The sequence below is a fragment of the Micropterus salmoides genome, unplaced genomic scaffold (assembly GCF_014851395.1).
Source record: "Micropterus salmoides isolate LMB-PRFRI ecotype aquatic unplaced genomic scaffold, ASM1485139v1 Ms_hic_scaffold_18, whole genome shotgun sequence".
NCBI lineage: Eukaryota > Metazoa > Chordata > Actinopteri > Centrarchiformes > Centrarchidae > Micropterus > Micropterus salmoides.
This window is the reverse complement of record NW_024040928.1, coordinates 6,509,950-6,522,080: the sequence shown is the minus strand read 5'-3', so window position 1 is coordinate 6,522,080 and position 12,131 is coordinate 6,509,950. Positions and strand designations below refer to the sequence as shown.

Here is a 12,131-nt window from a genome sequence, read left to right as displayed (position 1 = left end):
GAGGCTCAAAAAAGTAATTCCAATCAGTGATCTGCAGAGGAAATACCTTCTGCTAAAATACGCTCATCACAAATACCAACCTCTGCTGCCCTTAGAAACTGTTCAATAAAAAACTTTGTGAATATTTAATATGCTTAATCACACACTGATATTTTATATCGATGCTGAATGTGCGCAAGAACAACAAACGGATGTTTTGGAACATAAAGGATAAAGAATTCAGAGCAGTCGACCGAAAGACTCTTATGTCACGTCCTCCCAAAACAAAAGATAGAGAGTTTACTGTCATAGAAGCTGTAGAAAATGAGCAGAAATTCACATTATATAGGTTGGAAGCAGTAAATGTCTGATTGTTTTGCTTAAAAAATTTAAAGCTACAGCAGAATAAAAGAAGCACTTATAACAGTCATACATGAATGCTTACAGTAAATGCTGCAGGGGGCAATGTTGGTCTCCAGTGTGGAGGTCAGTCTAAAAGAATCAATAACACTGATACTCTGTATTGCTCAAAAGGAATTTAAATGCATTATATGCATTGTAGACATTATTGCCAGTACATTATGGATGAATTCTAGCCAGTAAAACAAAAGACGAGATGAAAAGGACAGTAAACTCAACATATGAGAAAACTGACAGGTTTAACATCTGCGTGGTGGCTTTGAGGCTAAAAATAAATTCAGTACAAAGTCAATCCAGATGCATAATACATAAAACATCACAGCATGCATGGCATTATGCCCTATATTGCATGCAGTCTTCATGCTGTAATGCAGTAATGTGTACTGTATAATCAAGTTAAAACATGACAAACCTCATATCACATGAAACAATCAATCAATATCACCTGTATATCCTCTGTCCTATATATAACCTGCTGTTTAAGGTTTATATAAAAGCATTGCAGAGGCCAACCCCCACCGACAATCCCAGTCCGCTGCACTGCAGCATCATAAATTACCCAACCCAACACACAGATCTACAGCAACAATATCACCAACCAAACACCACATTACACTCCACTGATCCTTGAATGAGGACGGGCTCCACACCACACAGTGTCGTGTTTGCCGAAGACTGATACAGTTTTATTGTCTCTGCACCTGAGCACACAATGCCATGTAATGTAGAGGGCGGAGGGTGTATTCATGGTGACCCAAGCAGATTAATTGGTGACTTTATGCTTCACTGATGCAGGGATGAAAAGTCTATAGATCTTTTAAACTGGAAATGGAAATCATGTAGGGATGGTTTACAACAGAATACCGCTGAGGCCATGGCTAATGATGTGGTGAAAGTGATATGTATAAAGCTACAGATCAATTTGAAACTTAAGAAATCTGCCTTATATCCTACACACACACAGTGTGGTAGGGACACAACAACCACAACAAAGTGACTGTACTGCAAAATATCAGCTTAGTAGTAAAATCGGAGACTCAAAGCTTATTACTGGGTGTACATATAAGGTATATATATATATACATATATATTTTGAATCATTTTAATACGAGCAGCTATCTGTATTTAAGACATTTATGCCATTTTCTCACTTAGAAAGTTTTCACTATTCAGTTCTGTTTTTGGCATTTCTGCCAAGAGAGAGAGGAAGGCAGGGGACAGAGAGAGTGGATGACTTGCAGCACAGGGCCCGGGTGCGGCAATAAGGCCCTGAAATACATTACCAGGTGAGCCGAGGTGCCCCTTTTCACAGTATTTGCTCATGTGATTCAACATGGCAATCATTCACTTCTGCAGGTTCTCTCGCTCAAATTTACACACTCCATGTTTCCATTATCTGTCTCTCCATCTCACTCCCATCGCTCTTTCCTTCTCTTTCTAATCATTTTCCCTCCCTAAATTCCTTTCATAAATCAAAAGAATAATAATCTAACCCCAGGAGAGCGGGAAAGGGGACAGATGGCAGAAAGATGACAGTGCCTGACAGTGCAGTGGATCAGCTACACAGATAACGGTCTCATAAATGTAGATTTAAAAGGTAAAAAGATGGAGGAGGTTTTTTTTTTTCATTTTCACTTCCAGAAAAGCTTCAAAGCCAAGAGCATCACTTGGGAGATAATTTTAACTTTCTGTAGTTGTCATATAACTTCTGTGAGAGGGTACAACAAGATAAATAAATCTAAATTTAGAGAACTCACGCTTCTGTGCAAGCACTGAGAGGAGTCTTGACAACTACGCTTCTCATATCTGCAACCTATCTCCATTAATACACATTATACTACCCTGCATAATGCAACGAGACACTTCTATCGGCCTGACAAGATTGAAAAGACAACATCCCAAATACAAAGCAAAAAATGAATAGAAAAGCAAATAGAAGTAAGACATTATTGCTCTGTCATAGTGAAAGATAATCTAACAAAAAATTATTTGTATGATGTGGTATGGTGAGCAAAGCCACGCACCTCTGCAATCTGTCTCTATGCTTCGCCACAGCTTCGAGGCCTCGGAAGCGGCCATTTTGTTTTTCTGTTTTTGTTCACATGCAGAGTGTCTCTGAGAAAGTGAGAGGATGTCCTGTGAGGGCTGACTGGACACAAAAAAGCTCAATCCTGCCTTTCACTCTGACCTGTCATATCCCTGCCACTTAGCCAAGGGAGTAGGTTTGGTCTCAACATTGGTAGGGACACAACAACCCCCGCAACCACCATCCTTCCCCCAGTGCCAGGATGAAGTGACTGTGGGGGGTGTTACAAATTGCAAATGGGACATTGTTTTTTCATAAAATAATATTAATTGATCGAACCATGCAATGGCCTCATGGGGGGGCATAGAAACAGCTGTTTTCTGCTTGCAGCACTCTCTTCTCTTCTCTCTCTCTGTCTCCCAGTGCTGTCCATATTTCAGAAACAGCAGCTAAGCAAAAGTCACGTGCATCCCAACCAAAGATTTGACGTAGCATCTGAGAGGGCACATCCGAATGATCTAATACGACTTCTCTCCAAAGATAATATGAATCTATCTAATCTCATGTAATTTGCTGAAATATTGGTAGGGACAATTCTGTCATCCCAAAATATTGGTAAGGCCATGCCCCTACCGTCCGTATGCAAAACTACGCCCTTAGCACTCAAATACCTCCCACTATTCTTTAAAATCTGTGCTCTTCTTTTCAGTTTCATTTATAATCTGACATTTTGGAAAATATGCTTATTCACTTGTTGGTAGATAGATAGAAAAGATTGTTCTCGCTCTGATGTCTGTACGCTAAATACGTAGCTAACACCAGAACACCTTTATCTTAACTTAGCTTAACCACTGGAAATACACATAAAGAAAATCCACCTCTAAAGCACACTAATTAACATGTTATGTTGTTTGTTTAATCTGTACAGGAGTTAAAGTGTCAAAATGACACACTGCGGTGTTACGGGGGTTATGTTATGTTATGGGTTATACAGTATATGCCCTGTAATATTACAACATGTCTGTTTTACACTTTCGTTACCTTTGTACATAGTCGGGCTAAATCTTACCCCCCATTTCTAGTCCTTATGCTAAGCAAAGACAATCACGGTAGCTCCATATTTACAGATATCGCTTGACATTAACAGATATGAGAGTGATATCGATCTTCTCATCGAACTCTCAGCAAGAAAACCAGCGAGCCTTTTCTTTAAGAAATGCAGTGTTGCGTTAACTTCATTAATCCTTTGTCAGTAGATTTAAATCATCTCTATGTTTCTGTAATCTATTTGACAGTTTTTTGCTCTATTTAAAATTACTTCTGATAAAGGATTAAATTTGTTAAGCTTTGTGGGAGACTTTGTGATGAAAAGAGACTTGTGATGTGCTGACAACCTGGCAAAAATCTAAATCAAAGGAAAAGACTCTTCAGTCCTGATGATAAAATGTTATTTCCCAGGGCATAGAGACATTTCTTAGAGAAAATTAAATATTTTGATAAATACATAACCCCTGTTATGATGTCTCCAAGAAACAGACACAATCTCTACTCAGTCAACCATGTCTCCTCTGTCTCTGGACTAGGAACCAAAAATAGGCATAACTATATAAGCATACTGGACCACCACAGGGTATTATTCTGGACATCTCAGAGTTGTGAATGCGACAGCAGCAGAACAAGCTCTGCTGAATCTATGAGGATGATTTTGTTTGTCATGCAGCTAAAACCTGAACTGCACTCTGACAGCAAGAAACAACCGCATTTAGTTCACACTCCCAATCCAGAGTTCTTTACAAAAGAGGAAGCGAGGCATTGGTCTAGTTCTTTGCTCAAGGGCACTTTACAACTGCCCTTGAACAAAGAATAATGGATGCTTCTCTTTAGTTTGAGCAAGTACAGTCCTTGCCGAGCTCTAGGTTGGATCCAGACCTAATAGTAAACTGCTTTTTGTGATTCTGCACCTAGCCTTGCTGGGTTGTCAGTCATTATGTGAAGTGTAACAAAGCATTTAATCCCAAAATTAGATAAAACGTTTTTCTTGCAAATGACTGCTAGTGTAAAAGGTGTTTATATGTGAAGCTGACACATACCAAGACTTTGGAAGATCATCATCTAGCAAAAAGCATTTTTCCTTCTAATTTTTATCAAATCTTTCCATTTTAGAAAAATGGCTAGAGATGTGCCAAATATCGCTCAGACTGGTTGTAGAAGCTCTAATTAAGAATGCCTAATGTGACCGTCTGTCTCATTTCATTTAAGACCAATGTGAGATGGTTTACAGTATGTGGCTATAGTATAAGGTTGATGTGGTTGCTTGTGTGTATGGACTTGAGGTAAGTGGTTGGTTTGGGCCTGTTAAGGACCTTTCACACCACAAAAACTTATACTTGCATACTTATTGGTTGATTTTCACTTGAAGCTTTAGGCTGAGAGCCTGAATCAGAAAGATTCAGGAGAAAAGGGGCTGCTAGAAATACAGTAGGAAACAAAAAAACACCTGCACCTGCACCAAAACACATAATGCGCAGCCAGCTGGCTCAGTATTCAGCAGCATCGATCGTGGAGGCCTTTAGCTCCATTTCAGAGCAGTACAATACAGGCGGGCGTAAAAGTGCCCGTGTGAAATGAACAACGGCCATGGTGTTTCTGAGAAACAATCAGTGGATGGTGATGGTGTTGTGAGTCACCATTTATCCAGAGAGCAGCCCCTTCACAGTGTGTGCATTAAAGGCCTGACACCCCCTCCCACCACCACCTCCCCCTCCCTGTTCCTGTCTCTCTCCCTCTCTGCAGTCCAAACAGTGCAAGCTGCATAATGCGATATAGTATAGCGGTCATGGAGCATCCTCGAGGGCTTTTTATATGCTATCTATTTACTTCAGGCTATAATCTGCCATTGTCTTGAATCCACAACTGTCCGTAAACAAGGCCTGAAGGCTATTTGCCTTTAGAAATTAACTCAACTCTACTTCACGACAGCATCTGTTATTTTAAGGTCATTAAAAATCACTGCAAACTCACTAAAGGAATGTGATTTCAGGAATTTAAAATCCTGTCACAATGTTCACTGCATGATGTCCAGTCCACCCTCAAGTGACAGCATCTGTCAGTGGCCATCAGTCAGCCAGCCTGCTGCTCCATGTGGTAATAAAAAATAACTCCAGTATCTATAATATCAATCAATATCTAATCTGCCTCACCGTTAAACCTCAGGATAACCAACAATCATGTCTCTATTTCTGCATCACGAGGCTCGGGTACCTCTCACATGCATTGCGCGCTGTGCGTGCAGGCAGCACAGGGGCGTCAATTCACCACACAAAATCCAGACATCGCCAATTGTTTCTCACCAGAACGTCCATACCTGCAGAAATCGACCAGGTTTTCCAATACACATGTTATTTCAATTTGGACCATGAGCTGGAATTTGGGAAATCATTGGGCTGCATATAACACACCAAATGACCCACAGGGAAGCTTGCAGGGAGAACTGCCTGGACTGCTCCCGCACGTTTTTATAGCTAATAAGGTCAAAATTGGAAGCACTACCATATATTGTCTTAGCTTTATGTAGCCTAATACCCTGCATTAGAAATGGTACACACTTAGACCGTGTGGAGTATACCGGGGTACCAGTTCAGCACCCAGCCTGGACAGCGCGGGGCTCACTGACAGTGATGAGCGTCGCCTCGGAGACGGCTGGCTGGATGGGATACTGAGGGGGTGGGAGAGGAGGAGGGGGGCTGGGTGTCATAGTGCGGGTTTCACCATGGTTCTTCCACGGCGCCGCCATCACCCCCACCCCACCGACCGTCAAACACCAGGGTATTTTCGAGATCCTTTCACGCCTCCGTCACGTAAATGTGACACGGATTTGGCCGCATGTGATGCAAATACACTGCGTAAAAAGAAATAAAAAGGAGACACGCATTCATGGAGCTGGATCAAGCCCCCCCCCCCCCTCCCGCCGTTTATATCGGCTACCCTCCTCCCACCGACTTTACCATGGCGCAGTTTACTACACATGACATTCTCTCCATCACATCAGACCACCGCAATAACCCTGACACCTCTATTTCAAATCCGCGGGGATGCTGTTTTTTTGTGTGTGTTTTTGGTTTCTGGCTGACACGAGTGCGACAGATTGATTCACGATTCACCATCTTGCTGCGACATCAGCAGTCTACTTGCTGCCTCTATCAGTTTTAAACAGCAATCCCTTCCAAAATGTCTGGGACGAACGCTTCGCTCAGAAACAACCCCGGACCTCTTTTACAATGCGGTGCTCGGGCACAAACTCGACCTGCTGAGACGATAAAGTCACCTCCTCAGAGGCTTGCCTTCTCTGGTGCTATCCAAGGTGCTGAAACATTGAAAACGCCCACACTGAACACACGCATTATAGCGCACCGCATCCATCCTCTCAGCACTCCACTGCGTGTTTGAGATTCATCCCACGGGAGGTCACGCATTGCCTTCCTTGCCTTCTTCCCTTCCTTCAAGCGCCTCTTCCCACTAACAATGCTGCAAAGTATCCGCTATGTTCCCGGGCACGACGAAACCCCAAAGCATTTAAAGCGTTTGTCTCATCATCATTCAGGGTGGCAGAAATCAGACGTCCGGAGCTCACGTTTCAGAGTAACATTCAATAACAATGCGCTTAAATGCACAAAAACTAACAAGTTTAAGAAATATAAATGTTTAAAAATGGAGTAGAAAATGTGCCTTACCTGTGCCTGTTGTCGGTGCCCCGCAGTCAGTATGGGAGGAAATGTCTGCGTATTTCAACAGCTAACCGATACCAGCCTCTCTCTCTATGACTGGGATGCTGCAAAGGCACTGCGCGTTCGCTGATTCCTCCTCACTCCTTCTTCAATGGGGTAAAGCAGTGCAGCTCTAGTCAAAGATGGCGGACACTTTTGACGTCAGCACCAGCTTTTAATAGATATCTGTCAGAGAGAGAGAGGGAGAGATGGGGGGGGGGGGCTTCACAAAGTCTTTGTTATAATGGGCAGCTTCACGAATAGCAACTGAATATTTTAGATGTTTTGAAATGTTAGCGTTATAAACGTTTTATTTCCTACCACAGGCAGGTCAGATACACACTTAATAAGTATTATTCATGATTAGATCTGTTTTTATATATCAATACAGACCTCCTAGTTTATGAAGGATTATCATGGTTTGAGGCATCTGATTCTCACAACTTAAACCCCAAAATCATTTGTTTGAGCTTTTGCAACCTAATAGGTGTTATTGTCCAGCAAAAGTAGCCTTGCACTGTCACTGTTTACAAAGTCGGTCCCATATTCAGTATGGTAATGGAAATTTCTTCACTACAATTTTAAATAAAATTAATCTGACTTGCCATACATGTTCACAACCAGCATGACTAATCATATTTCTCTGGCTGGTGTCACTGTTCACAGCATCTGTGGTAAAGCCCCAGTGTGGCAATTGATTTGTGGTCATTTGATTCATTGTATTGTCTTTGTTTGGGTGTGTGGTTATGAGCACCACTAAATCACAATATAAACTGAGGTCCCGTTTTAAGAAATCTATTTTTAAGACTTTTATTCTTTCAGTTAATAATGCGCTTACATGGTGCATGTTCCTAAATTAATCAAATTACCACACAACAAACCTGGAGGCATGTAGTACTCCAGCATAGAAAAACTACACATTGCACAGACAGTGGGAGGAACCATGGGTAAACGTCCAGTAGATTATTTTAAGGCTGGCTATAAGATTAATCTGGCTATGGTGGTAACAATGGGACTAACTTCTTGCTTTCTTGCTAAACACATAATTTGAAGAAAATTAGACAGCATGCAAATAGAGGCAATTGTATTCCCATCCTAATGACCTTGAGGACATTTTTTAGGCTTGTGGGTGTCCAGCTGTGTCTGGTACTTTGCTGTATCATCCCTGTATCTACTGCAACGTCATCTAAAGGACGTCCTTTACCTTTTTTACAGTTAGACAAAGATGAAAATATATCAAAAATATGTAAAGGCCTGTGTGAAGTGCAGGTTCTTCCATGGGTAGATTCTTCACTAAGGCTCATCATTTTAGTTTCTTATTAACAAATCCCATGAAATATCAAAACAAAGTATAGCCTGAGTATCCAGCTGAGCAATCTTATTCCTCTGTGCCATAAAGCACATAAATGAGCCATACATTTTCACTGGCTGTCATGTTCCTTTATTAGAATGGACATGGGCACTGTAGTTTATTTTGAGTCACTCCCGCCACTGTCCTGCTATTGTACATACTCACTATTGCACCAAATTCTCCAACTAATGTAGGCCTACTGTTTACTTTTGTGTGACCAATCTTTTCTAAAAACTACAGCAGCCATCCTTCTCTCCCCCTATTTGAAAAATTATGGATGTATATATTTACTACCTCTTTACAAAGACATATTACATCTTCAGAAGTAACCAATGGGCTTGGGGCTGAGTGCCATAGACAGGGTAGGGAAGCGAGAAAGAATTGAGATGGACTAACACACTGTTAGAATAAAATATAGAATATCACCGGCCTTATCCTTAAAGGCTTTTGCTTGTTGTTTGAACATTGTTGTCTCAATGGGATTTACAGACCTCTCATATCAGTTCTTGCACACCAGCTAAACTTGTCATTCATCACATTTTCTCTGTCTGCTATCTAGAAGAAAAAGACAGCCTGACCTGTTTGTCACTCAGCTGAATGTTCTGCATGGCAGCAATACTGGCATTTACACAGGAATGTATTTGGAGCATGGCATACCACAAGTGATGGCCATCATTCGTTAGGGTACGGTGTTAATCTATATATTCTCACAGTCATATACTCAAAGAATCACTGCTTCATAAATACATTTGTGATCAATTAGTGAGACGGACTTACATAAGTAGGCCAATTGATGTTTTCTCAGCGCATCCACGCTGAAGTGTCTATGGGCTCAGCAGCATGGGAATATCCCCCCACTCTTCTCCTCCAGCTGCTGCCTCTGCTTGGCACTGTAACAAATGTGTCTTCAATTGCTCTGAAGCGAACCTGTCTCCTAAATTAATGATAATGATAACTCTGAATGAAAAATCCACTTGGAGAGGAGAGCCAGAGGAGAAGAAAAGAGAGGAGGGTGTGTTGGAGTGTGTGTACTGACTTCATGTATGTCTGCGAGGGGGTATGAGTGTGTATGGTGTTCTAGGTGTGCTCAGATGTGTGCGTGTGGAGAAAGTGAGGAGAATGAATCAACATGTCCCTCATTCATTCACTCTCCTCTAAAACAACATTACATTAGTGTAACAAACCAAATTAGGAATGGATGGAGGTGGTTCTGTTTGAAGGCAGACAACAGAAAGCACGTAGGATCAGGTTAGAGTAGTAGGGGTTTTCAAACTGAGGTCCACAGGCCTCTAAGGGTCTCTGAGGCAGGTCAGGGGGTTCCCAGTAGAATAACACATTTAGCAATTTCACCATTATTACATTGAAAGGATGATGGTTCTTATTAGGAAAGGAACATCATGGGCTTATCCAAGCTGGGTTAAAATCAAGGGCAACTTGACACCTCTCATCCAAGAAGCTTCTTTCATTCATGAACTGAGAAAGCCACTTGGATGAGAGGCGAAAAGTCTTTGAGTATCTTCAACCAAGTCCAGTTGCCTTTGATTTTAACCCACTTTGGATAATATGACCTGGATGGCTGAGAATCTTCACAGGCAATATCATAGGGAGTCTCTGATGGGCTTTGATATGACATCATGGCTAAGAGTAAACATGTACTCAGATGGGGTTTATTAGCTCACCCATTCATCAAACGGGGTCTAATATGAACAGCAATGTGTAAGTTTATAGTATTAGAATGCTAAGATTTGCTAACTAGCACTAAACACAAAGTACAGCTGAGGCTGATTGGAATGTTTAACTGGTATTTGGTCATAAAACAAAGTATGTAATTAATTAGAAAGTTTGACCTGATGAAAAGCAAAGGGATCAGCAAAGTTATAAGAAATTCATCCTGAGGAGAATCCAATATTTTTTTTAGATATTTGACTCAACACCACAAATGTTTACCTCATGGTTGCGCTGGACGAAAGGTCAGGGGACCAGCAAAGTCATTTGGATTAATCCTTTGGGGACCATGAATGTTTGTACCAAAATTAAAGGTAATCAATCAAATTGTTGTTGAGATATTTCAGTCTAAACTAAAGTGATGGACGGACTGAAAGAGCGGAATTACCATATAGCCACGCCACTAGCATGACTACAAAAGCTGTAAAGCTTTTGTAGTCATGCTAGATCATATAAATGATTTTGTTGTTCAACTCTGTCTCTTAAGATTGTATTCAGTATGCCTTTGCCTATTACATATGGCCAGAGAACACTATAAAGTTACACTATTAGAGGAAAATGCCTCTGAGATAGCATTTAAATCATTAAGAGACAATGAAACTCTTCACTGAAACCCAGACTGATGAAATGTGTTTACAGTTAACAGCTCTTCAAGTCAAGATGACTTACCACAGCTGTTCAGTGGTTAATAAGATTAAGAATGTGTTAAATAAAGACGTGATGAATAAAATCACAACCAAACAAAGAACTGCATTGCTGCAGGTTTTACAGACTGTTTTCATGTATTGTGGTGGAGTTTGATAATCATTCCAATCCCAGTTGGATCTAATATATCAAAACCTTTTTAACATTACTCTTTTCATGTGTGATACATTAGTATGTCATGCTACTGTAAATATAACATCCACTAGTTGACTTATTTACTCAATCTTGCACATGTTCATTCTTTTGAGCTTTACATTGATTTTCTACACTCATGCCATATGCATGCCATCCAGGATTTTTAATAGACCTATTTGTTTTACATTAAATATGTAGTCCAATGACTCTGCATATTCACCCTTTCTTTCTCCCAGAGTATCAGAATTGTGAGAGAATGTTACTGACTTGATTCAGGTTAATCCAATTTTATATGCTATTCTAATATTACTGTGAGAATTTTAAATTAATATAATCTTTTGTCTAACAGGGTTATCAGCAGTCTAAACCAGGCATTGTCAGCTTATTGCCAGAAACATCCCCATGGCACTGCTGCTGCTTATCTGTCACATTTTATCCTCCACAGAGTAGCTCCAGATTGAAGAATTCGATGAAGTCTTAACACCGCACGTTCTTAGTTCTCCAGTATGTGGATTTGGGAGTGAGTTGGTCACTGTCATTTAGCATTTGAGCCAAATATGATGCCTTACAATGGTAATGATGCTTTACAATGGCTTACAATGGTGAGCTGAGTTCTTTTTCATTGAGAAAGAAGTCTGCTCATCCTTTCTTCCCTTCTCTTTTCATCCATTAATGTGTGCTGTATTCTGACTTTTTGCAGAGATTAAAGAGAATGTCTAACTTTTCAGAAGAGGCCTTTGAAGTCAAATTGGTGTTGTGTATGTGTGTGAAGTGTGTGAAGAGTGTGTAAGTGTCTGGGGAACTCAGGGGATGGAGAGCTTGGCTTCAGCGGTGATTCGTCTGACGGTCAAAGAGCAAAACACAGCAAGTGGAGAGGCAGATTAGCTGCAGCATGATCAACCTTGTAGCAGACAAGCTTGCGCACTCTGATCTCCCTCTCCCACTCTGACTGATTTCATTATTAATTAAACTTCACAGGGAAGGTGGGAGGCTGGGGGGTGATGAGGGTGAGCTGTGAAAGAGTGAC

The 12,131-nt window shown here is 41.0% G+C and overlaps 1 protein-coding gene across 1 annotated transcript in view; it reads right to left on the bottom strand.

Annotated features, from left to right (window-relative positions):
* The window catches only part of snap25a (synaptosome associated protein 25a), a 39,928-nt gene extending 32,595 nt beyond the window's left edge, over positions 1-7,333 (bottom strand). Inside the window, exon 1 of the mRNA XM_038727747.1 lies at positions 7,156-7,333. The gene's annotated coding sequence lies outside the window, so the exon portion shown is untranslated. The remainder of the gene's footprint in view (positions 1-7,155) is intronic.
* Between the last annotated feature and the right edge of the window lie 4,798 nt (positions 7,334-12,131).